Below are 25,569 nucleotides of genomic sequence, written 5' to 3'. Positions count from 1 at the left end.
AGTAGGGACAAGAAAACTCCCCCACCCAACATGGAGGAGGAATTGATGATGGAAGCTTGACGTCTACTGAAGAATGAGGAAGAAGGTGGTCTTCTCTCCCTCCCTGCTTTTCCCTTGATTAGAAAACTCTAGCCCACTAAGTTCTCAGCGCGGCACCCTCTTGCCCACCCACTTGTAAGCCTTCCACGTGTCCTATTCTAATAAGTCACTTCTTATATCTATCACTCAGCCTCTTTGGATTCTTTCTGCACTGAGACATAAAGAACCGGAGCTCCTCGGAGCACCCCAAAACACATTTCAGCGGTTTCACCACCATGCACACAGAACTTTTAATCAACTGTAAGACAAAGAGTATTACCACACAAAAAAAGGAACATCGTAATTACAAAAGGGACAATTTATCATGAAGACATGGCAATTATGAATGTATATGCACCTCAAAATACATTAAGCAAAAATAGAATTACAAAAAGAAAAGGACAATGCATGATTAGAGGAGAAGATTTTCACATTCCATCTCAGTAGCTGACACAGTAATTAAACCAAAAAAAAAAAAATCAGGGAAGAAAAATCAGGAAAGACACAGAAGATCTAAAAAGCACTATCAACTACCTTGACCTAATTGACATTCATAGAAAATCTAACAACTGAAGAATACACATTCCTTTCAAATGCATGTTACATTACCAACATAGACCACATGGTGTGCTATAAAATAAGTCTCGATAAATTTAAAAGGACTGAAATCACACAGAGTATATTCTCTGACTACAATGGAATTAAATTAGAAATCAACAAGATATCTAGGAAAATTCCAAATATAAGGAAATTGAGCAACACAGCTCTAAAGAGTTCATGGATCAAAGATGAAATCAAAAAGCAAACTAGAAAATATTTTGAACTGAATGGCAACAACAATAACAAAAATCAAAATTTGTGGAATGCAGCTAAAACAGTACTTAGAGGAGAACTTAAAACTCTAAGTGCTTAATATAAGAAAATAAGAAAGATCTACCAGAATGACCTGAGGTTCCACCTTAAGAAACAATAAAAAGAAGAGCAAACTAAACTCAAAACTAAAAAAGAAACTCAAAACTCTTGTTATAATAATAACAAGATAATGAAATAGAAAACATACAGTCAAGAGATAAAATTAATAAAGTCAAAGGCTGGGTTTTAAAATTATCATCAAAACTTGACAAACTTCTAGTTATACCATTCAAGAAAAAAAAGAGACAAAACACAAATCACCAATATCAGAAATGAAAAAAACATATATTACCAGAGATGTTACAGACATTTAAGAGGATAAGATAATATGATATATAACTTTATGCCAACTAATTCAACAACTTACATGAAATGGACACATTTCTTAAAAAAATAAAACCTATCAAAATTGACACAAGAATAAACAGAAAATCTAACTAGTCCTATCTCTTTTCAAGAAACTGAATCTGTTATCAAAAATATTCCCAAAAAACCCCACTCCAATTCCAGATGATTTCACTGATGAATTCTATCATACATTCAAGAAAGAAATTTAACTTTTTCAGAAAATAGAGATCACTGCCCAACTCATTTTACAAGACTAGCATAACACTAATGCTAAAACCTGATAAAGATATAACAAAAAACAAAAATTACAGACTCATGTCCCTTCTGAATATAGACAGAAAAATTTTTAACAAAGTTTTAGCAAATTAAATTCAATAATATATTTAAAAGGTACATTGTGAGCACATACAGTTTATCCCAAGAATGCAAGACTGTTTTAACATTTGAAAATCAATGTAATAAATAAAGAAGAAAACCTCAGGATCAGTTCAATAGATGCAGAAAAGGTATCTGACATAATCCAACAACCATCATGACAAAAACTCTCTACAAACTAGGAAGACTAGAGAATCTCCTCAGGGACTTTGCTGGTGGTCCAGTGAGTAAGACTCAACGCTCCCAATTCAGGGGGGCCCAGGTTCAATCCATTGTACGGGAACTAGATCCCGAATGCATGCCACAACTAAGAGTTTGCATGCCACAACTAAGAAGTCCGCATGCTGCAACTAAAAGAGAATCTCCTCAAACTGATGAAGGACAACTACCCCAAAAACCTAAAACCAATTATCACACTCAAAGGTGAAAGACTGCATTGTTTTTCCCTGAGATGAAGAATAAGGCAAGAATGCTCACATTTACCACTTTCTAGTCAATGCTATACTGGAGGTTTCAGCCACTGAAATAAGGCAAGAAAAATAAATAAAAGGCATAAAGATCAAAAAGGAAAAAGTAAAACTTATTTGAAGATCCTATGATCGTTCTTGTAGAAAATTCCAAGGAATCCACAAAACAACTACTAGAACTAATATATGAATTTAGCAAGATTGCAGAATACACAGTTGATGTAAAAAATCAAGTATGTTCTTACTAGCAGCAATTAGAAAACAAACTTTTATTTTTAAATCCTACTCATGGTCATACAAATGGTGGTATATATTGAGAAACACACACACACACACACACTCACACACACACACAAACATATGTATATCTCCCCACAAAGTCAGGGAATAAACAAAGAAAGATGACAACACAGAATCCAGAAAATAAAAGATCCTCAAAGGAGAAAACCCAAGGGAATCCCCAAGATGGCAGTAAATCCAAAATGGCAGCTCTTTGGAGGCTCAACAATAAGCAGTTCAGAACTAGCAGGACACAGAGCTCTCTCTGGGAGAGACAGAGCCAAGAGAAAACTGGAACTGACGGATGCCCTAACAAGTTTTAACATTTAAGTCTTTACAGTTCCATCAGAATGCTTAGAGCAAAATTAGTACTTAATCAATAGAAAGCTAAGCAAATTAAAAACAAAGTAACCACTATCTCTGAGGGGGAAAAGTTGAAGAATAAGTAATCACTGAATACTCTCTGGCCAAGGTCATCAATATTCAAATGATAATACTGTAAGTACTGAATGATGGCCTAACCAAAAATTAGATAAAACTGTCATTGGGAGAATGGGGAAAGGGTAGCTGGGGAGCTAAATCATCACCTTCTGTAGGAAGATGTCAAAACATAATGTTTAGAATTGAAAACTCAAGCTGAAGGAGTAAAAATAAATTATTTAGATATAGGACAATAAATGTCAGAAGAACTAGCTTAAAAAACAAAAAAAAAAAAACCTTGAAAATGATTGCCTCTGAAGAGAGGTAGAAAGGTTGGAGCACAGAATTTTTTCTTTTCAAGGCTGTATTAGTATTAACTATTTTACTTATTATTTAAACCAGGCATATTATTGCTTTGCTAAAAGTTAAAATTAAATTAAAATAAATAAACACGTCAAATAAAAATCTATAGTGTCCAACCTTGGGGCCACTGTCAAGGAAATATTTTTAACTGAATTTGGTTTCTCTAAACAAGTTTACAGACAAAAATCAGTTTGAGTAAAACAGATGAGAATGTATATAAACAGTTGCAAAAAATTAAAACTATTTGTAAACTGAAGAACAAGTAGTTCAATAAAAACATTTAGTAAAAGTTAAGACTATAGAAACACTGAGTCCATATCAAATATATCCAGTTTCCTAATAAATACTGCAAGTGGTAATTAAGGAAGTAAAAAAATTTTTTTCAAATACACTCGCATCAACCTCAAAAAATATATAATATGCCCAAAAGGCCTTGCTACCCACTTTCAGTTCTTCAGCTGCCCACAGTACCTGGAGTATTTTTGAATACTCCTTAAGACCTCCAAAGACCAGTGACATTCATAGCAGAGATGCACTGAATGGATACATTACAAATATTTGAGAAGGACCCCTCTCCATCCAGTCTCTAGAGAGTGAATTACTTCTGAGGGTATCTTTTGCAAAACAGCTTTTAAGTCACAAAAATACCAGGAGGGGAAGGAAAAAAGCGGACAGGAGAAAATATGATAAAATTTTGAAAAATACGTACAATATATTTCTAAAACACTCGTAACATTTTAACTCATTCTTTGAGATGTTAAGTGGGAGACTCTCTGGAAACTCTGATAAACTATTCATAGTTCTACTCAATCAGAAGCATTCTAATTAAATACATAATATTAATATAACTGTCTAAGAAAACACTTAAGGGAACTCTACAGATAGTTTCTAAAGTAGACTCCATCCTGTGGGGCAGTTCCTCATTAAAGATATATGCGGCCCATGTGCTCATTCCTATGTTTGTAATCTGTGATTATACAACTTAACATTACAGTCATCCCAGGCCATTCTGCATTTAAAGAGATGTGTTTACGGCCATATCCTGCCAGACAACCATAATACACTTAACCTCAGTTCAACCACTGCCTGAATGAACTTGCTAGGATCACACTGCAATACAGATGCAAAACAAATATTAGGCCAAGGAATGTGATGTTCACATATTGAAAAAAGAGGGAAATCCTTATATAATGCCTCTTAGTCTCTAGGGCAGAATGTACATGAGTATTTAAATTCTAAAAGCTGGAAATCTAAGTACAGAACATGGATAAAAATAACAAATTCTTAATTTTGGAAAAAGAAATGAATTCCTCTGAAGGGTGGAGTATGTTATCTCAGAAAGCAGCTCCAACTAGGTGGCAATAAAGGACAATGTTGCCTCTGGATCTATCCAAGCAAATTAGTAAGTCTAGAAACAGAAGAAAAAAATGAATCTGAGAACATTTTTTAAAGGTATTGTTCAGAGTAGATTACATTAGATTATTGCTTTGAATCCACCTGCATTATCAATAGCAACCAAAATTCACTACCACCCAATCGCTTCCTGTGATCTAAACCCACTTTGGGATGCCAGACTAATTCTTAGTGAATAAGTCCTCACAGGAAGGTGAGCCAATGCACTCATTCAGTCAATCACCAAATATGTGTTGGCCCAAAATATTTCCTTCAGAAAAAGGCTTATAAATTAAAAACTAGGAATGAGACAGTATGATAATGTCTTAACTGTGATTTATCATGTTTTCTGATTTCCTAATAAAATACAGACTTCAGGCTGTAAGGCCAACACTCACCATCAGTGGGCTCCGACTATGCACATAGACCTCAGTTTCATTTTATCATTCAAGCAAGATGTAACACAAGAGTATACAAAGACTATATGTGAAACTGTATCTCTGCTACAAGTCCATTTATAATGATCACTATTGAGAAATAACCACTCCTGGCCCCTTAAATTAATGCTCAATTATGCCTAGAATAAATTTATAAGAACGTGTATTTCAGTGTGTTTAAAAAACTCCAAGGCTGCCTTCTGGTACTTTCATCAATAGAGAGAGATCATTTTAATCTTTCATTTGTCATGAATAAACAAACCCTTCCGGAAATGTTCTCTTATTACTCAAGGTAAGTGAAGTATTACTAGAATTCCATTTCGCAAGTCATCTAGACCACCACTGCCAAATGTTCTCGCAAGTGTATCTTATTCACACTAATGTTTCTCAGGATTGATGGCTGATTAAGTATAAAGTGAACTATTTTACCAGTGAGGAAAAAGCATTATTTTATCAAGGTCACTGTTGGATGATAAATAGAATTCAAGATCACTTTCCCATTTAGTAGACTTTTTCACTCCAAAACACCATTCTTACTATCAATATCAAATTCAATAAGCAAGCATTTGCCTTTATAATGTTACATCAATAGACTGCTTTTATTATACATACTTTCTACAAAATGGATACTCCAGAGCATGAACCATTTCTGTATATGTTAAATTATTACTGGTATTAAACAATAAAATATACAAATATAACTAATTTAGAAAGTAAACTGCGACGTCATAGATACAAAGTACCATCTCTGATTCAGCGAAATCCTGACATCAAAGCTGGAAGCAGGACCTCTGAGTTCTATATCCATGAATAACCTTGGACAAGTGAGTTGACCCCTCTGATTCTCCATGTATATATGCTTTACCTGGAGAACACCACCCACTTACTGAGAGAAAGAAGTGAGACCAAGGATATAATAAGCTCTCAGGACAGTACCAACATAAGTAAGTACTGGCCATTGTTGTTGCGTTGTTTTTACTGGAGGGAAAGTATGTAGTAATCACACCCAAAAGAGTGAAACTTAAGCAATACACGTACTAGTCTTTAAAAGTCTATTCAAATAGTGAAATAAGAATACCACAAAAATAAAACAAAATATACAAGAACATATGAAAAAGTTATCCAAGGTCTAGTGTATTTTACCATGATTTTTTTTTTTTATAAACTCTTAGTTGTATTCTGACTTGAGTAGAGAATGTCTAAGATTTCATACATAAATCATTTACTACTTCACCTCCTGGTATCTTGAAAACAGAATAAATCTTTTAATAAGAATAAACTAATGTTTTAATAAGAGATCAGAATGTTAATTAGCATTCTTTTTATAAAAGTAAAAATGTGGAAAACAGGCTAAATGTCCATCAACTTGAAAATGTATGAAAAAATATGCAGCTATAAAAAGAATAAGAGGGACTTATATATCCTAATATGGAATGATCTAAGACATGTCAAGTTTTTTTAAAAAAAACATATAAAGACTCTGTGTTAAGACAACCGAAAAAATAACTTACGTTACATACATACATATTTATGCACTTAAACGCATACACCAAGGATTCAAAGTATGTGACCAATAGTAACCTCTTGGTTTTACTCTGCATAATCCTGTTATTTGACTATTTCAGTGAGACTCTATTTATACATTACTTGTGTCATTTATGAACCCCCAGGAAAGCTAGCCAATAAATACACTAGGCTAAAATCAAGTAAAAATACGTTTTAGACAGCACTTCATAGTTTACAAAAGGATTCTGTAATCCTTTCAATAAATCCTTTAACACATAATCTAATTTGATCCCCACAATAGCTTCTAGAATTTAAGGTAGTATCCTTCCTTTACAAGTAAGAACAGACTCAAGTATTTATTAATCCACAGTTAGTTAATGCAGAGCCAAAACAGAAACATGGTCTCCTGACTCTAAATTCAGTGTTGAGTTTCTTGTGCTACAGTCCCTCCATAAATTGAAATGCTGACATCTATACCGAGGCTCTCTAAACTGCTGTAGTGCTTCCCTTCTCATGAAAATTCAGTGTGGAGGTAAAGGCATTAGAGTGGGGAGTCATCCTGGGTTCCAGTCTTGACTACACCGCCACTAAGACTTCACAGTAAGTCAAACCTTCGACCATGATTCTTGTGGCCGCAGGTGAGATTCAACAGTGATACTTTTAAAAAATACTAATACCCAGGCCTAACCTCCAGAGATAGGACTTAATTGGTCTAGGGCATTAGTACCTTTATTAAAAGCTCCCCTGGTTATTCTAAGGTGCAGCTTGGTTAAGACCAGAGCTTAAGACTTAAATGTTATTATCTGATAAAAATGAAAGATATTAAAAATCACATGCTATGGGGCTTCCCTGGTGGCGCAGTGGTTAAGAATCCGCCTGCCAGGGCTTCCCTGGTGGCGCAGTGGTTGAGAATCTGCCTGCCAATGCAGGGGACACGGGTTCGAGCCCTGATCCAGGAGGATCCCACATGCCGCGGAGCATCTAAGTCCATGCGCCACAACTGCTGAGCCTGTGCTCTAGAGCCTGCGAGCCACAACTACTGAGCCTGCGCACCTAGAGCCCGTGCTCCGCAACAAGAGAAGCCACCGCAATGAGAAGCCCGCGCACCACAACAAAGAGTAGCCCCGGCCTGCTGCAACTAGAGAAAGCCCACACGCGGCAACGAAGACACAACACAGCCAAAAATAAATTAAATAAATAAATAAATAATAAAAATAAATAAAATAAAATAAAACTAGTGAATTAAAAATTCACATGCTACGTACTTCCCCAGAGTTGAAATGAGGGATGAAAGTTATCATATATGGGAAAGCCTCATGTAAACAATAAAATGCCTTAACACATGTAACGGATTGCTATTTATTCCTTCCAACAGGTAGCACATCTTGTGTACCAGGCACGTGCTGGGATGGAGAGGAAAGGCATCATCCTCAAGAAGCTGGGAAGCTGCCATGTCCTCAAATTACAGCCAAGCAGGTGGTGGTGACCAGCCCAGCCTTGGGGTATGAAGGTGTGTAGGGGTAATGGTGGGAAGAGGGCTTAGAAAGGACAGTGCAGAGGAAACCCTTGAGCTAGATCTTGACAACATTCTAGACAGGGGACACATCACACCTAGGCAAGTGATTCAGGATGGCCAGAGGTCCTCGGAGAGAGGTCTCAGGACCCTGGGAATCCTTGAGACCCTTTCAGGGAGTCTGTGAGGTTAAAACTATTTTAATAATAATACTGAGACGCATCACCACCAAAAAACTAGAAACAATTCAAATGTCTTCCAACTGTTAAATAGACAAACATATTCATCTGTTTGTCTATGTATGAATATAAATATTCATACATTGGAGTAAGACAGCCATTAAAAGGAACAAATTAGTGATACACACAACAGCATGGATGAATCTCAAATGCACTGTGTTAAATGAAAGAAGCCAGATTCAAAAGGTTACAGACTGTACAATTCCATTTACATGACATCCGAGCAAAAGCAAAACCACAGAGCTAGAAAACAGGTCAGAGGGTGCTGAGGCTAGGGGTAGGGGAACATTTTGGGGTGATGGAAATGTTCTTTACCTTCATTGTGGTTACACAGCCATGCACCTTTGTCAAAACCCAGAGAACTATACGTTAAAAAGGGTAGACTACACTGTATATAAGTTATACCTCAATAAATTGAACTTTTAAGAATAATACCATGCCGCTGTTTGCCTTTTTCACTCTCATTCTCTCATAAGTGTTTTCCAGAAGCTGCATGACTTGATGATGTCATCACTCTGCACGAAGGGAACGTAAGCTTGTATATTCTTGCATTTTAAACTGTTCTCCATTTTAATTTCGAATAAATAGTGATAGATATAATCAACCAAAACAAAAATTCCCTTGGGGCTTTGATAATGTTTAACAGCATAAAAGGTGTCTGAGACCAAAAGTTTGAGAACCACTGCCATAGGTTAGGGAGGCCCTAAAGTGTTCAAGCAGAAAGTCATGGGATCCAACTTTACAAAGAATGGTGCAGGGAAATTAGTTAAGAAGTTACTACAAAGGTCTGCGGAAGGCTGATCCCAGGATGCACTGGAAAGAAATTACGCCCGCATCTCATCTGTAGCTAGTTATAAATCCCAAGCCAGCTTCCCTCTATTGAGCTGCCTCTTTGTTGGTGCGTTAATGTTTTGCTAAATAATTCCTTTAACTAGTAATATAGTTAGGAAACTAAATCTGCACCAAGAGCCATCCTACAATGCATTACTAAGTGATTTTTGCATTATTCACTCAATTGCCATTGTCCCTCTTCAAACGATGCCAACAACTTAAAGCTGAGCTTTACGTATTTTAAACTTGAGAAGTAACCATCCTAAGGAGGTACAAAAATTAACTTAGAAGTGGTTCAATGTCTCAAAATCAATTAGGAAAATAAGGCAACTGATTAAAAATCCACTTTATTACTTCTCGGAAATGCACTTTCATTTGTAACCAGAAACACTAGGGCAATCCTGACTCAGCACAATTTTTCCTATGCCACGTGGTTTTTTCGAATTTGGGCTGGGGCGGGGGGTGGGGGTTGTGTGTTTGGTTTTGCTTTTGGGTTTGGTTTTGGTTTTGGTCTGCACAGTTCCCTTTCTTCCTAGAGAAAACTCATTTCTAAATACTAGCCCTATCCAAATTATTTTGAGTACAGATCTTTTTACTATAATCTTCTCAAGCCCAGAACTCTTATAGTACTTCGGGATGCCACAGAGATAGAAAAATTAATCTTAAAACCATCCATGTCTTTAAGCTTTAAAATAGAAAACAGACAGACGAACAGATGACAGAATGATCAATCCATCATAGGCTGAAAGTAGTAGGTATCAGAAAGATGATTTCCTTCCCCTAAAAAAAACGTACAGTTTTATAAGCCATTTTGAATGAACATGTGCATATGTTTCAATCATCATCACATATTGCTTCTCTAATTGTTTTAAGTAGCCAGCCCTTTGACACCTCTTAGGTCATCCCGAACAGGTGGAAACTTGTCTGGAGAATTCAACTTGCCATCTTTTAAAAAATTCACCTATGCTTCTATTCATGTGAAAGGGGGTAGGGGAACCCCAAACTTGGCCAAGGGAGCCGTGTATTACTAAGAGAAAGTAAAACTCGATCCTTACCTGAAAGTACAGTCCTTTTCATCTATCTCTTATACAAAAATCTTGGGAAATTAGTTTACAGTCAGTCCTACAGGAGATTCAAAGTTGAAACTGAACCTATGGATTGAAAAGGGGAAATAATTAGTGTGAACCACACGTATAATGAAGATAAAAACATCAATTTAATCAAAGACGAAATTTCCGTACACTTGTTAAAGCCAAATGGTTTCTGCAGGAAACCTGTTCTCTGTGACTCAAATCCAAAATGGAAAACGTGGGTGGTTCTTCCTGACTTACCATTAAGAGTCAGCCAATTGGCTGCTGAAGTTTTCACACAACTTAAGCTCAAACGCTAGCCTCCCATCTGCTCTAATACTGTCATACCTTAGTGAAATGAAAGAGGCGTAAAGGCTTTCTTCAGCCTCAACTCAGTCTTTAACGGGGTACCTTGGGCTTATTCTGTCTAGACCATACTTGAACACACTGCCAAGTTCTTCAAACCTTCAAATCCAGAAGATGTGAAAAATGAGAGCTAAATCACAAAATAATTCAGGGGCCGTAAAGCTATCTCTCACTTCAGAGCTAGGATTTCTGAAAAATGACTCTCTTGGGTACTACGCTATAGTAGCTATTTGAGGAGCTGGGGCTCTGGCCTGGTTATCTTCACCATAACTGCACTTCTTCGCCACTATCTGCCAAGTCATGCCTGCCAACAGATACCATTCTTGAACTTCTAAACATATAACTCTGCCAGACTGGGATATGAATCCAGTAATTCTGTAGGGTATAGAAATACCCTCTCCACCCAGCACTAGTAAACTAGCTAGTGTGACACAGACAACTGAAACCACACGCAACAGCACACCTTCAAGGTGATACTAGCATGGCAAGACAAGCACAAGGGCCTCCCGACCTTGACACCTGCAATCAAAGGAAAATCTGCAAACACCAGACAATAAAAATTCAGATAGACTCCAAGTTCCAGTTCCTTAAGATTGCAGGCCCAATTTGAAAGTTCCTCATGTCTCAGGAGGTGGTCTGAAAATTGCCAAGAGGCTCACAGAATCCACCCTGACTAGCAGAGAAGAGCTTGCTATGAGCCACCAGTGACCATTCAGCAAGTGCTTGCATAATGATGCCTCTGGAGTCACATAGGAAAACCCACTGACCAGACTAAACCAATGGGCACTGGCTCCCAAAGTATTCATCTTGAGGAAGCTTCTGTGTGGAGACAATGAACAGCTCGAAATATGCACACTCTTTGTACATTTAAATTTTAGAAAATGTATGTTTGGACGCACTAAGCATATTACGAGCAAATATAGATTCATAAGCTCTTAGAGCTGGAAGAGACCTCAATACTCCATTATCACTGTGAAACTCTCACTTCACCAATAAGATTAAATCACAATCTCCTGACCACCAGTCTAGTGCTCTTCCTTTTACATCCTACTCTCTAATTAGTTGTGGAAACAATATTTTGGAGCATATTAAAATCAAGTTACGGACCGCATAATAAGTATCTCATTTAACCATGTGTTACAAAAGAAACAATTAACATGAAAGATCAAGAAGTAGAAACCTTCAGAGTATTCCCTGCTGGGGAAGGATAGGGTGGGGTTGATTGTCTTTCTCCATATAAGTATAGTCTAATTTTATGGTCAGGAAAAAATATGGACAAATTATATATACAAACCATCTCTCTCTCTTTTTTAAAACTGATCCCTTCCAAACCAGTATCTTTAGCAAAAAGATACAAATCATATCTTACTTCATTTACACAGAATGTTGAAATGACAAAAATAGCAATGCTATCTTCTCAAGTTGAGGCTTAAAATATTTTCTAAATATTTTCACTGCACTATAATTAGTTTCCCCAATATATTTACCTTCAGAACAGATCAAGTAGAGCTATTTCCCTGTTGTAGTTTTCTTTAAAACTCTGATTTTTTTTAACACGTCTAAGATAATAATAGCCTAAGGTGTTCTTTCATTCTGTTCATTTCCTCAAATTCCAAATGACGATTCCTCAAATAAGCACATTTTTGCAAAAAAAAAAAAAAAGCCTACACACATAAAAAGAGGACATAAATAATTTGAATACGATAAAATACCTGCAGAAATTTTTAAGATAAAAATCTCTAAACAAATTCATAATTGCTCCCTGGGTTACCTCCAAAGACAGGTTTATACACTCCTCTCCTATTAAGGATACGTCAGTGAAAATTTGTGACAAAAATTAGTACCAATTCTGCCCTTCATTAGTTGTGTGATATTGGGCAAATCATTTAAGCTTTGGGCTTAAGCTTATATAAAAAGTCAGAATACTTAATTTCTAAGGTATTTTCTAGGTCTCTTAACATCTTCCTAATACATTAAGCATCATCTTTATTTCCCTTGAATTTCTAAAGTCAAATATCTCTTTAAATAATAAAAATGAGCATTTAGAAACTACATTATGTCCTAGAACTTCCTAGGAGGCTACTACCAGCATAGTGAAGTGACAATTTCAGAACAGTCTAGACTTTATCTGCACGAAATGTATCTCCTTGTCTCATGTTTTAGCTTTTCCAAAAAGGTTCCAAAATGTACTTTCACATCTGGAAGACTCTACCGAAGCATCTTCCACTCTGCAGAGACTTCTAATTCCCTCCTCTTCCCTCCCCTATCGCCTCAGTACCCCAAGACTCTGAAACCTGCCCTTTTTTTTTTTTTTTGGCCTCAATGTTGAAAATGAAAACCTTTTAAGTCAATTACATTTAAAACCAGCTACTGTCCAAGTCTATATTTGAGAAGCTCTGTGTGCATTTTTATCATTTAGTTATCTAGATTCTAATATCTAAAGAATTTGTTCCACTGATTCAAGCTGAAAATGTAATGATTTTTTTCATCTGAGTCCAAACTCCTTGTTTATTGCCAAATAAGCAAGGAAGTTCCAGAACACTGTATGTAACACAACTCACACACTTAAAACAATTTATTTTCTTTATATACCAACTGAAGATGTTGCCATCCCCAACGATTTCACAAATAAAATAATCACTGGGATTGAGAATCTGTCATTTTACTAGTAGGAATCCTAAAGAGTAGCTGCTTTTGCCCAGTTCATTCATTCAACATATATATATTGAATACGTACTATGGACCAGGCACTATTTATTCTTCTTGCTGGGGATGTACAAACAAACGGACAAAAGTCTGCTTTTGTGGAGCCTGTAGTCTAATGGAGAAGATGTATAATAGGCAATAATCATAATATATAGACAAATTATATGGGATATACACATATAATATTAGAGGGGATCTGTGCTGTTAAAAAGAAGAAGGCCAGGATGGAAGAATAAGGGGATTCAGGAGTGTATGGAGGGAAGATGGGTTGCACTCTTAAACAGAATGGGTCGGGGTAAGACTCACTACAAAGACAGCTCTGAGCCAAGACTTGAAGGAGGTGAGAAGTGAACCAGATTTAACTTTCCTAGTAATTTTTACCTCGTACTGATTATGCATGTAATAACACATGCCTTAAGAGAAAAAGTTCTGTGTATGAGCAAACAGAAGAGTAAATAAAAGAGAGCTGTGTGTAGTAAACCCCCTTCATTTTTGCAGCTTTTTCTACCAAGTGAAACTTACATCTTCAATTAGGCATGCTCATTGTGCGTTCCCCTCCACACCCACAAGGGTTGTTCTAACAAAATTCTTACTTCTATCATTCATACTCCTCAAACCTCAAGAAGAAATTTCCAAGTATTCATTTGACACATAAAAAAAGCACCAGTGTTATCCAACCAACAACCCCACTGAGATGGCCCAACTACAAGTCAGGACTTAAATCTCAGGACGGGAACTCAAGAGGCACTGAGCTTTTCCCACTGTGGTGAAACCTCTGCTCTTCTACAGGGTTTAATGGGAAAAGACTGGATTGTGAAATCAGGAGGCCTCACCACCAACCAGCCCTGTAACCTTGAGCAAATCACATCACACGATTTTCTCAACTATAAAACTAGGGTTTGAACCAAATGATTTCTAAGTCCCTTCTAGGGATAAGTCCATTTCAGAAAAAAACTTTTGGTAAATAACCCTATATCAAAAAGTATAATACTTTTTGACATAGGGCTATATGAAACCCTATATACCAGATCCATACACTTTAATTTGCTCCTCTAGTATCAATTCATATCGACCCATGCATAAAATCACCACTCTCCCTCTCTGGTTAAAAGATCCACAAGAATGGGCCTTGACTAGCTCACCAAGGGCAAAAGAATGTGCAAAAAGATGATATTCTCGTCTCAACTTTATTATCTACATACTCTTATTAGACCAGGCTATCATAGAAATTCTAAAGTAACACAAGCATGGAACTGCCAGAGTTTTAAATATTCTTTATGAACCACTACCCCCAATTAGTTAAAGTATGTTTTTAAATACTAGGCTTCCTTAAAAGTTACCTGTAACCCATTAGTGTAGCTGCTATGACATTATTTTTTTTTTTTTTTTTTTTTGGCATTATTTCAAATAGGCGCTGTAGGGCTTCCCTGGTGGCGCAGTGGTTAAGAATCCGCCTGCCAATGCAGGAGACACAGGCTCAAGCCCTGGTCCGGGAAGATCCCACATGCTGCGGAGCAACTAAGCCCATGAGCCACAACTACTGAGCCTGCACTCTAGAACCCGTGAGCCACAACTACTGAGACCACGTGCCACAACTACTGAAGCCCGTGAGCCTAGAGCCCGTGCTCTGCAACAAGAGAAGCCACCGCAATAAGAGGCCACGTACCACAACAAAGAGTAGATCCCGCTCTCCACAACTAGAGAAAGCCTGCGCGCAGCAAAGAAGACCCAACACAGCCATAAAATAAATAAATAAATGTATTAAAAAAAATAGGTGCTGTAACGAGCAGCTGTTTATTCAGGAGGGCTGAAAATCCTTGGTCCATTCTCACCACAGTTTAATGAAGAGTTCCCTGCTGTGTAAAGCCCACCTTCTCACTGCAGAATTTTAAAAAGCAAATAAACAAACCGAGGCTGGGAGCATCGTTTCCTACCTTCCTCTGGGATACACTTACACCTGGACAAACGTCTCCTCCAGCAACAAAATACAAAGAAACTACAGGGGACTAGGGGACTAAAAATGACTACACACACTGCAGTTGGGGAAATCATGAACAATAAGATACAAAATGGCTACCAACCAACTACCATTTCTGAGGTGCTGGGAGCAAAAGCAGGGTACTGCACATGATCCCTGCACACAGCACCGCCAAAGGGGTGGGCAGATCACCTCTGGCCCCACCCACGGCTCCACCCCTGCCCTCATCCCCCCACCCTCACCCCATTTAAGGAACCAGCCTGCCCTCCTTGGAGAGTGACCAAGGGAACCTGTTACTTGTTTCTGCTCCCTCACAACAAGAGTCCCAATAAAGCCTTGCCTGAACTTCTCGTCTGTCCTCTTTTCAACCTCTACTGATTCAAGAGTCCAAGGACTCAAGTCAGTAACAGTACCACCAACCAGACACACCACCCGGGACTCCTTCAGAATGGAGTCTCAAGAGTTATACGGGGAAGGAAGCAAGGTGGGTGGCAGTGTGTGCAGCATCCACTTTGCTCAACGACAAAAGCAGAGTGATCTCGGCTCTGGCTTCCCCTCTGAAGCACCCTGACCCAAGCAGGGGCTGCAGCTCCTGGGAGGGCACGTCCCACAGTGCAGTACTGACAGCCAGCCACTCCCAGTCTCTTTCTTCAGCTCTCCTGATGATTTTCTGAGTTACCTAGCAGCCTTAATCAATCCCTTTCTGCTTACACTAACTAGAATAGATCTTAGTATCTGTAACTAAAAACCCTGACCAAGTCATGTGGCACGTATTCCTTTCGTTATTTCCCCATACCAGAGCTGAGGCTGAAAGACACGAGCAATCCACAGAACATTCCACTGTAAGTCAGAAGTTCTTTGTTTCGAGCCAGGGCTCAAATCCACAATCAACACCTCCAACCTTTTCTTATATGTATTTTTTCCTAAATTTCATCACCTCTGCCACACAAAAAGAAGAAAATGATTTTTGCCTAACTAATTTTCTATCAATAAAGAGTCTGATGACAGTAACTTGGCAAGGTAGAGAACGAGATACAATAAACATCACTTCCCGTAGCAGCTCAAGTTTATGGAGAATCCTGCAGTTAGGCAGCACTTCGAGAACATTTCCAAACTGCAGACAAGGTGGTCTAATGCCGTGTTTGAAAGCGATCGGCACTCTGTGCCAAGGCACAGCTGAATTCACAAGGCGGCAATGAACTTTTCACTTATGTTCTCCCACCCCTCAGGGCAAGGTAACCACGTTAAAACCACAGACGCAACAGCTAACTAAAATATGACACTATTACCTAACGCCAAAAGCAGACTGGAAATGGTGAGAAGTGGTTATGCACGTTAAAATTCTCTTCTTCGCAGAAAGACATTACGTCCCATAAAATCAATCAGCAAAGCGGAGAAATGTAATCAACTGTTACTAATACTGTTCTTTAAGATGGCCGCAGGATCTCACAAAGGACATTCGATATCTTTGAATAATCAAATTACTCTGCATATCAGGCGGCACAAAATCTTTCTCAGGTAATACTCAAAGGCAAAACTTTCATATAAAAGATCACTTACACACTTCTGAAGCCAATTAATGACACTGATACTATTCACAAGGCGTCTCAATGCTCTGCCAAAGAGAAAGTGGGTATTCAATTCAAAGGAAAGCACGAGATTCGAGACAGCCTACTAAAGTTCGTGCCAACCTAGCTCTGGGGCACAGGCACAGAGGCCTGCTTCACCTCTGTTACTGCAGGACCACTTCCCCTCCCGCTGCCCCGAACTGCTTTCATCAAACACTTTACAGCGCACTTAGCTTTAACACTGGTGGTGGGAAGAATGGGAATACAGAAAAGTTAAAACATAACTCTACGATTCCCTAAGGACAGGCAAATCAATTTGCTTAAAAAAAAAAAAAAATCTAGGAAACTTGGAGCTTGGCTACTTCAAAACAAAATCTTTGAAACAATCATTTCATAGAGCCTATCGGCAAAGAAGTTACTAAGATGAGTACCGAGCTTTACTATGATTACGCATGTGCCATATGTGTCCTTTGGATGCATCTGGTGTTCTCTTTTTTTTTTTTTTAAGAAATGAAGTGCTTCTGGGCTAGAAATGACACATGGCCTACTATGATGTTTTTTATGGTTTCTCATATTTAGACTCTAACTTCAGTCAATCTTACTGCAAGTTTAACGCTGATTTATTAACAGTGTCAAAATCAAGGGATGCGTACATAATACCACAGATCAGTGATTCCCAAAGCTGGTCTGCAAAACAATACCTGCATCTGTAGGTCCTCAGGGAAATGAGGAAAAAAACTTGCTCATGAGTCTTACATAAAGCTAAATTTATCTCATTTAAAGGGTTGCCCTATATTCTGAAATCTTTTGGTATACAAATGGGCTTTCTTTACAAAACGCTAAAAAAAAAAAAAGATCATAATTACATGTGTAAAATGCCAGAGTCTAGGTACCACTGCTCCAGCTCTTCTTTGCCTTTCGCATCTCCAACATCCCAACTCCCCTCCTTCCAGCTGCTCAGGCAAAAATAAATAAATAAAACCTAACGGCATTCCCGACTCCTCTCTCACACCCCACTTCTAGACCATGATCAAAACCTGTCAGCCTTACTCTTAAAATGTGTCCCTATTCAACCACTTCTCACCAGAGGAAGACACAGATTGTTTCCATCACCCCCAAGAGGGATATTAAAATGGCCAATAAACACATGAAAAAGTCCTCAACTGCATTAGTCTTCAGGGAAATGCAAATTAAAGCCACAATAGAATACTTCTACACACCCACCAGAACAGCTCAAGTTAAATGGCAGGAAATACCACGTGTTGTCAAGAATGTGGAGCTCTCCTATGCTGCTGATGGACATATAAACTTGGGAAAAACTGTTTCTCAGTATCTACGAAAGTGAATATACACATACCCCATGACCCAACAATGCTACTCCTAATTATATCCCCCATAGATGTCTTGACAAAAGACATATACGGGAATATTCATGGCAGCACAATTCACTAGCCAAAGACAGGAAACAACTGTGGTACCATCATCCAATGGAATGCTCTACAGCAACCAAAATGAATGAACTGCAAATACTTGTAAGGCCATGGATGTGTCTCACAAACACAATATTGAGTGAAAGAAGCCAGAAACAAAAGAACAGATTATGCGTGATCACAGTAAAATCAAGCTCAGAAACTGGCCCAAAAAAAACTAAGCCATGGTGTTAGTAGTCAGTGGGTAGTGCTTTGACTGGGAAGGGGTAACCAGGCCTTCTGAGGGACCAATAATATAATAGTCTGCTCTTAATCTGAGCATTGACTACACCAGTGTACTCACTTGTAAAAATTCATCTCACCATATACTTGTGCTTTCTGCCCTTTTCTGTATGCTTGTTATACTATGATATATAAAGTTATTCTTTTTTTTTTGCGGTATGCGGGCCTCTCACTGTTGTGGCCTCTCCCGTTGCGGAGCACAGACTCCGGACGCGCAGGCTCAGCGGCCATGGCTCACGGGCCCAGCCGCTCCGCGGCATGTGGGATCCTCCCGGACAGGGGCACGAACCCGTGTCCCCTGCATCGGCAGGCGGACTCTCAACCACGGCGCCACCAGGGAAGCCCTAAAGTTTTTCTTTTTAATCACCTTCCCAATAAGGCCTTCTCTAGCCCGACTTCTCTATCTAAAATTTTTACCACTCCCCAATATTTCATATCCTTCTTCCTCTCTTACTTTTCTACTTTAGCACTTGTCAATATCTAACACACTATCTTACATACTAGGTCTATTTTACAAGCATATCTTGTTTACTGTCTCTCTCCACTCATTAAACTACAAATTCCACAAGTGCAGGTATTTTGTCCATTTTGTTGGGTGCTGGGTCCCCAATGCCTAAAACAATGCCTGGCAGAGAACAGGCACTCAATAAACACTGATTTAATTGATTTATTAATGATACAGCCTTGCCCAACTTAATTATGTTTGTGGATTCATGGCATGTATTCTTGCAGTCATCATGGTATATTTAAGCAATAAGCCAGCTGCTGTTCTGGTTGTACATTTCTCAACCTGGTTTCGAGACCTCTCATCTTCCTGATCACCCTCTGGATGCTCAAGTTTTTCCCATTTCCAGATTAGGTTCTGGCCAGTCTGGAGTACAACAGAACACTCTGAACTCATAACATCTGTTTTTTTACAAATGAAGCATAAGGCTGGCATTAACTATTCTCTTATCATATCCTTATACTGAGTTTAGGGTCAAATAAAATTAACAAAGAAACTTAACTCTAATTTTTCTCCCTTCACATAAACATATAAATCAAGAAATATTCCCATCCTCTAGCGAGGTCTTTGGTTTCTGATCCTAAATGTAGAAATTTTCTTTTATCTCTACCTTGCTGTAAGATTTTTTTTTTTTTTTGGTATCTGCCTTTCTCCCCAATACCAAAAGTAAAATAAGAGATTGCATTGTATTAATTTGGCATAGATGTTATCAAAGTTATAAACAATGATGCTCTAAAAACTGCAAGCTCTTTCATCTACCCATCCATCACTGTAAGATTCTGCTCACCATTCCAAACCTCAAGTGCTTTTGAAAGCAGTGTTGTTTCTCAACCTTTTCACTATCATTCCCAAAAGAGACTTTTTAGACATTTTTCTTAATAATTCTCCATGAAACTTTAATACCACAGATATACTGTATATGTCTATGTACTTACACTGTATATCTGTTTATATACTTATGTATATTGTGCTTGAAACATTAAAAGATAAAATTTCTACCCTCCTCCCAGCAATTTCACTTCTTTGAACATGCATACTTTAAAACCTTGATTCTGTCAACTACCACATTACCTTACCTTTCTAATTTTACTTCACAAGTAAATTTGTCAACAAGAAAACCATTTCAGTCAAAGATGAAAGTTGTAACTAACAGAAGTCAAGTACAGAGTCCAATAGCACAGGAGGAAAAGCTTCCCTCCCAGCTGATGCAAATCCACTAAACCTACCATTTTTTAAGTCTACTGATTCAACGAGCTTCAAACCCACCAAATACCTGCTCAGTATTTTCCATCTTCTTCATAAGGACAGCATTTTGTTAAACTAAACACTCTGTTGAAATCAAAAGACAGCAGTCCCTTGACTAATACCTATCGAACCTTCTTGAAATCTATTTTAAAAAGAAAACAAGATTAGCACCGAATGACCTGTTTTAGTCTCTCCTAAATCCCTCTAAAATCTGTTACTTTTCTTGGCCTTCCGGTCCAAGTAATCCCTACCTTCACTCTTCTAAGAATTTCCTGTTTCCCTAACTTCAGATTAGTATTTTTTATTTTCCACATTATGTATCAGCACATGTTTTAAATGCAAATCTGACCATTCCGCTTCCTGGATATTTAAAATCCTTCCAGAGCTCCTCCTACCTGTAAGATAAAGTCCCAACTCCTCAGCATGATACGCAAAGCTTTCCACCATGAGGCCAAACAGTGGCAACATCTTCCCACTTCTAGGAAGCTTTTTCATAATCATTTTACTGTGTAGAGTAGAAATGTTCTTACACCCAAGCCCCAGCACCTACCTGCCCTCCCCAACCCATCCACTTCCCCTTAGTCTGTGCAGATGTGAGAAGCAACACCACCTCCGCAAAGAAGTCTTCTTCCTCACTCTCCAACCTAGCGTCACAAAGCATTTCACAACCAGCTTTACAGGCACTCTGCCTACATCTGGCAGTTACTTATCAGTCTGTTTCTCCCACAACTGAGCCATTCAAAAAATATGCGCAAAATCCGCATCAACGTGGATGGACCTAGAGATGATCACACTAAATGAAGTAAGTCACACAGAGAAAGACAAATATCATGTGACATCACTTACATGTGGAATCTAAAACAATGATACAAATGAACTTATTACAAAACAGAAACAGACTCACAGACATAAACTTATGGTTACCGGAGGGGAAAGGGGGTGAAATTTGGGATTAACATATATACACTACTGTATATAACATAGATTAAACAAGAAGAACCTACTGTATAGCACAGGGAACTATATTCACTACCTTGTAATAACCTACAATGGAAAAGAATCTGAAAAAGAACATATATACAGGTAGATATCTTTATCTACCTAGCTAGCTAGCTAGCTAGCTAGATATGGCTGAATCACTTTGCTGTACATCTGAAACTAACACAACATTATAAATGAACTATACTTCAATAAAAAGTTAATTTAAAAATATACATATGGGCAAAGAAATGCACTAAGAATACTTCCTTCAAGCTGATCATCTAAGCTGTGAACTTGACACTAACCTTTGTGCCCCCAGCACCAGGAATGCCAGGACCCTATGGGAACTGGAATCCCAATATGCATTTTTGGAAGTACAGAAACCATAAACAAAATATAAAATAGATAAACAACAAGGACCTACTGCATAGCACAGGGAACTATACTCAATATCGTGGAATAACCTACATTAGAAAAGAATCTGAAAAAGAATATGTGTGTGTGTGTGTGTGTGTGTGTGTGTGTATAACTGGATTACTTTGCTGTACACCTGAAACACAACCTTGTAAATCAACTATACCTCAATAAAAAAATAGAATATATAGTTGTACATTCATATAATTGAAAACTATAGAGCAATGAACTACAGCTACAAGCAACATATGGATAACTTTTACATGTTAAGCAAAAGAAACCCAGTACGTATGAAAACATGCTGTATGATGTCATTTGTACAAATTTCAAAAATATGTAAAGACCAATCTCTGGTGTTAGAAGTCAAAAGAGCAATTACCTTTGAGGAAGAAAGAGGGCTAGTGATTGCAAAGACATATGAGAAGGCTTCTGGGGGTCTGGTAATGCTCTCTTTCTTGACCCTGCATAGTGGTTACACACGTGTATTCAATTTCTGATAACTTATTGACCTGTACCTTTATGATCTGTGCATCTGATGTGTATTCTACTTCCAAAAAGCTTTTTTAAATCATTGTGGTAATTTTAAAATTTTTCCTACAAGCCACAGGTCATCCTAGTTATAACCTTTCTAAAACACTTGTAGCCATTCAGCCTATTCTGTTTTCATGCTTATTATGTGCCCTTTTCTCTTCTATACACTGCTTAAAACCTGGCTTCCTATGAAAGTAAAAAGACCACAGAATAGGAGAAAAATTTTGCAAATCATATATGTGACAGAAGATGTGTGTCTAGAGTACATAAAGAACTCTTACAACTCAATAATAAAAGGACAACTCAATTATAAAATGGACCAAGGATCTGAATAGACATTTCTCCAAAGAAGATATACAAATGACCAATAAAAACATGAATGATTCTCAACATCATGTTATTAAAGAAATGTAAATCAAATCCACAGTGAGATACCACTGCACACCCATTAGGATCACCAAAATAAAAAAGCCAAACATTGCTTCCCTGGTGGCGCAGTGGTTGAGAATCTGCCTGCTAATGCAGGGGACAAGGGTTTGAGCCCTGGTCTGGGAAGATCCCACATGCTGCGGAGCAACTAGGCCTGTGAGCCACAACTACTGAGCCTGCGCATCTGGAGCCTGTGCTCTGCAACGAGAGGCCGCGACAGTGAGAGGCCCGCGCACCGCGATGAAGAGTGGCCACCGCTTGCCACAACTAGTGAAAGCCCTCGCACAGAAATGAAGACCCAATACAGCCATAAATAAACACATGTGGGGTTTAAAAAAAAAAAAAAAAAAGCCAAACAGTACAGAAACAAGTGTTGGCAAGGCTGTGGGCAAACTGGAACCTTCATACACTGCTGGTGGGAATGTAAAAGGGTACAGCTACTTTGGAAAACAGTCAGGCAATTCCTCAAAAGGTTAAACATACAGTTACCATACGACCAGAAATTCCACTCCTAGGTATAGACCCAAAAGAAATGAAAACACATGTGCACACAAAAGCTTACACATGAGTAGCAGCATTATTCTTAATACCCAGAAAGTGAAAACAACCCAAATGTCCATCAACTGATGGATAAACAAAGTGTTATATATCCATACAATGGAATATTACTCAGCAATAAAAATAAAGTACTGATTCATGCTACAATGTGGATGAACCTTGAAAACATTATGGTAAGTGAAAGAAGTCAGTCACAAAAGACCATATACTATATGATTCCATTTATATAAAATATGCAAAATAGGCAGATCTGTAGAAACAAAGTAGATTAGTGGTTGCTTAGGTCTGGGGGGACGGGAGGGGTGAGAGCTAAAAGGCATGAGGTTTCTTTTTGAGGTGATGAAAATGTTCTAAAATTGTGGTGAAGGTTGCACACAGCTGTGAATAATACACTAAAAACCATTGAATCGTATACTTTAAATGGGCTAATTATATGATATGTGAATTATATATCAATAAAGCTGTTATTTTTTAAAATCTGCTTTTTTCTGCAATAGCCTGTAACAGCTGTGATGACTTCTTCAGAAGCGAGCCTCATTTTTCCTTATCAGCGGGATTTGGAATCCTACAATCACAACTTTTGTTTCTCGGAGCTCCCTACCCATCTGGATGAAACCATACTCCTTTTTATAGTTCTGCTGGCCGTGGAGGTACATTATCTGTTCTCTGAACTTTGTGAAATCTCTTCCTAAAAATCCAGGCCAAAAGATTCTCTTCCATCACAGCAAAACCCCAAGACGAAATAGCCACTTTCACCCAAAGTTCTCGGTATGAATCAGTTAGTCACAATTTCTATCTTCTGCCTTCTAAGAAAAGAACTACCAATAAGTCAAGGACTTACCAGATGTCTCCATTTATAGGGTTGAGATTTCCACGAATATACAGGTAGTTGAAACACACCATTTATAAACTATTTTATCCCTGTGCCAGCTTTGAACTTACACATATTTATCCAGGGATGCATTTCAGATTAGGTTCTGGGATTGCAAAATCACAAAAGACACAGCCCTGGCCTTCAAGGTTTAACAGAAGAAGCAAACACAGAAAAATAATTTTAAGATGTTTTGACAAAGCTCCCCCAGCTTCCCTCTACCCTGGCACTTAAAACTTGACTTGTAATTTTCTGTTACTCATCTGTCAACCCGGCTTGCGCTCATGAAAACAGATGCTCCCTTTGAATCCCAAGGACTGAGAGTGCCCTGAACACAGGACAGCTTCAACAAACTGTTTGTTGATTGAACATGTAAATGAAGAAGCATGAGTATGCAAGGAGAACCAAATGTGTCCCACACAAGTTCCTGCCCTGCCCTCTTAACCTCAGCTCACTGTTACAAATCCCAGCCACACCTGGCTATAGTACAGTCCTTGTTGAGGCTGGCAGGTAGCAAATTAAGCTGAGAAAATACCCAAGTTGACTCCTTCCTCTGTCCACTCCCCTTTCCTCCATCTGAGCTCTTAGCTTTCCTACCCCTAACCTCTCCTCACCTGATACCCAGGGGGAAATGTTCAGGATGACCTTTCAAAGACAACTACTGATGAGATGGGATTTTCCTGTGTAATGCAGATGAAATTGATTTTATAGATCCAAGAACCCACCCTTACAAAGCAGTGAAATTTATCTTTCCATCAGGGTCTTTAAAAATCCGAGGGAAACATACTAGGAAAACTGAAAAACTGGGAGGGCTTGTTAAGAAGGAAGGACGGGTAATTGGCATCTCCTGGACATCTATTATGTGCCAGGCACTGTGCGTGCTGCCACCCCACTGCCATCCTAAGTGCTCCCACCTTTCGGTACTAAATCCCACCTCTGAGAAGGACGTTACATACATTGTCTCATCTCATCTTGACAATAACCTTGTGAGTTAAGCATCAGCACTGTCCCCTTTTTAAACAGTAAGAAAGAGGTTGAGAAATTACCTGAGGTCACACTGGTAGGATGGAACCCAGGTCTCCAGTGCCAAAGCCCGTATGCGCCCCTGCCACTTACTATGAAACACTGTGTAACACTGGCCAGCACCATTTTCTAAATCTCAACTATAAAAAATGAGGAAAACTCCTTCCTCAAACATTGGCGATGGACATTAAATGAGACAATATATCAAAACAAGTGCTAGTACATAAATGACCCTGAAAAATAACACTGTTTCTTTCCTTGCTTCTCCTGCTATGAACTCTCCCAGACTTAAACCCTGGGCAAGCAGTGGACACAATGTAATTTGTATATCATCCCTCACACCCTGTCCTGAAGGGTAGGCTCTGCCTTACTCCCATAGAATAGATTGCAGTGAAATCAGTGCCTGAGTAAAGCATCTGGGATGCCAACTACCGCCCTACAAACTGTCAGAA

The 25,569-nt window shown here is 38.4% G+C and overlaps 1 protein-coding gene across 26 annotated transcripts in view; it reads right to left on the bottom strand.

Annotated features, from left to right (window-relative positions):
* SIPA1L1 (signal induced proliferation associated 1 like 1) overlaps window positions 1–25,569 on the bottom strand; it is a 499,569-nt gene that overhangs the window by 332,272 nt on the left and 141,728 nt on the right. For 24 of the 26 annotated variants that reach the window (XM_022570226.2, XM_022570222.2, XM_089907908.1 and 21 more), the window contains one exon: window positions 10,216–10,311. The exons of 1 other annotated variant lie outside the window; for it this stretch is intronic. The gene's annotated coding sequence lies outside the window, so the exon portion shown is untranslated. Of the gene's footprint in view, window positions 1–10,215; window positions 10,312–12,083; window positions 15,496–25,569 lie in introns of those variants that run through there. One more of the 26 variants, XM_089907912.1, reaches the window with a different exon arrangement.

The sequence above is a fragment of the Delphinapterus leucas genome, chromosome 2, assembly GCF_059928025.1.
Source record: "Delphinapterus leucas isolate spDelLeu-1000000601 "Yukka" chromosome 2, BTC_Dleu_Yukka2, whole genome shotgun sequence".
In the NCBI taxonomy this organism is placed as follows: Eukaryota; Metazoa; Chordata; class Mammalia; order Artiodactyla; family Monodontidae; genus Delphinapterus; species Delphinapterus leucas.
Note: the sequence above shows the minus strand (reverse complement) of the source record. Positions and strands in the feature narration are given on the sequence as shown.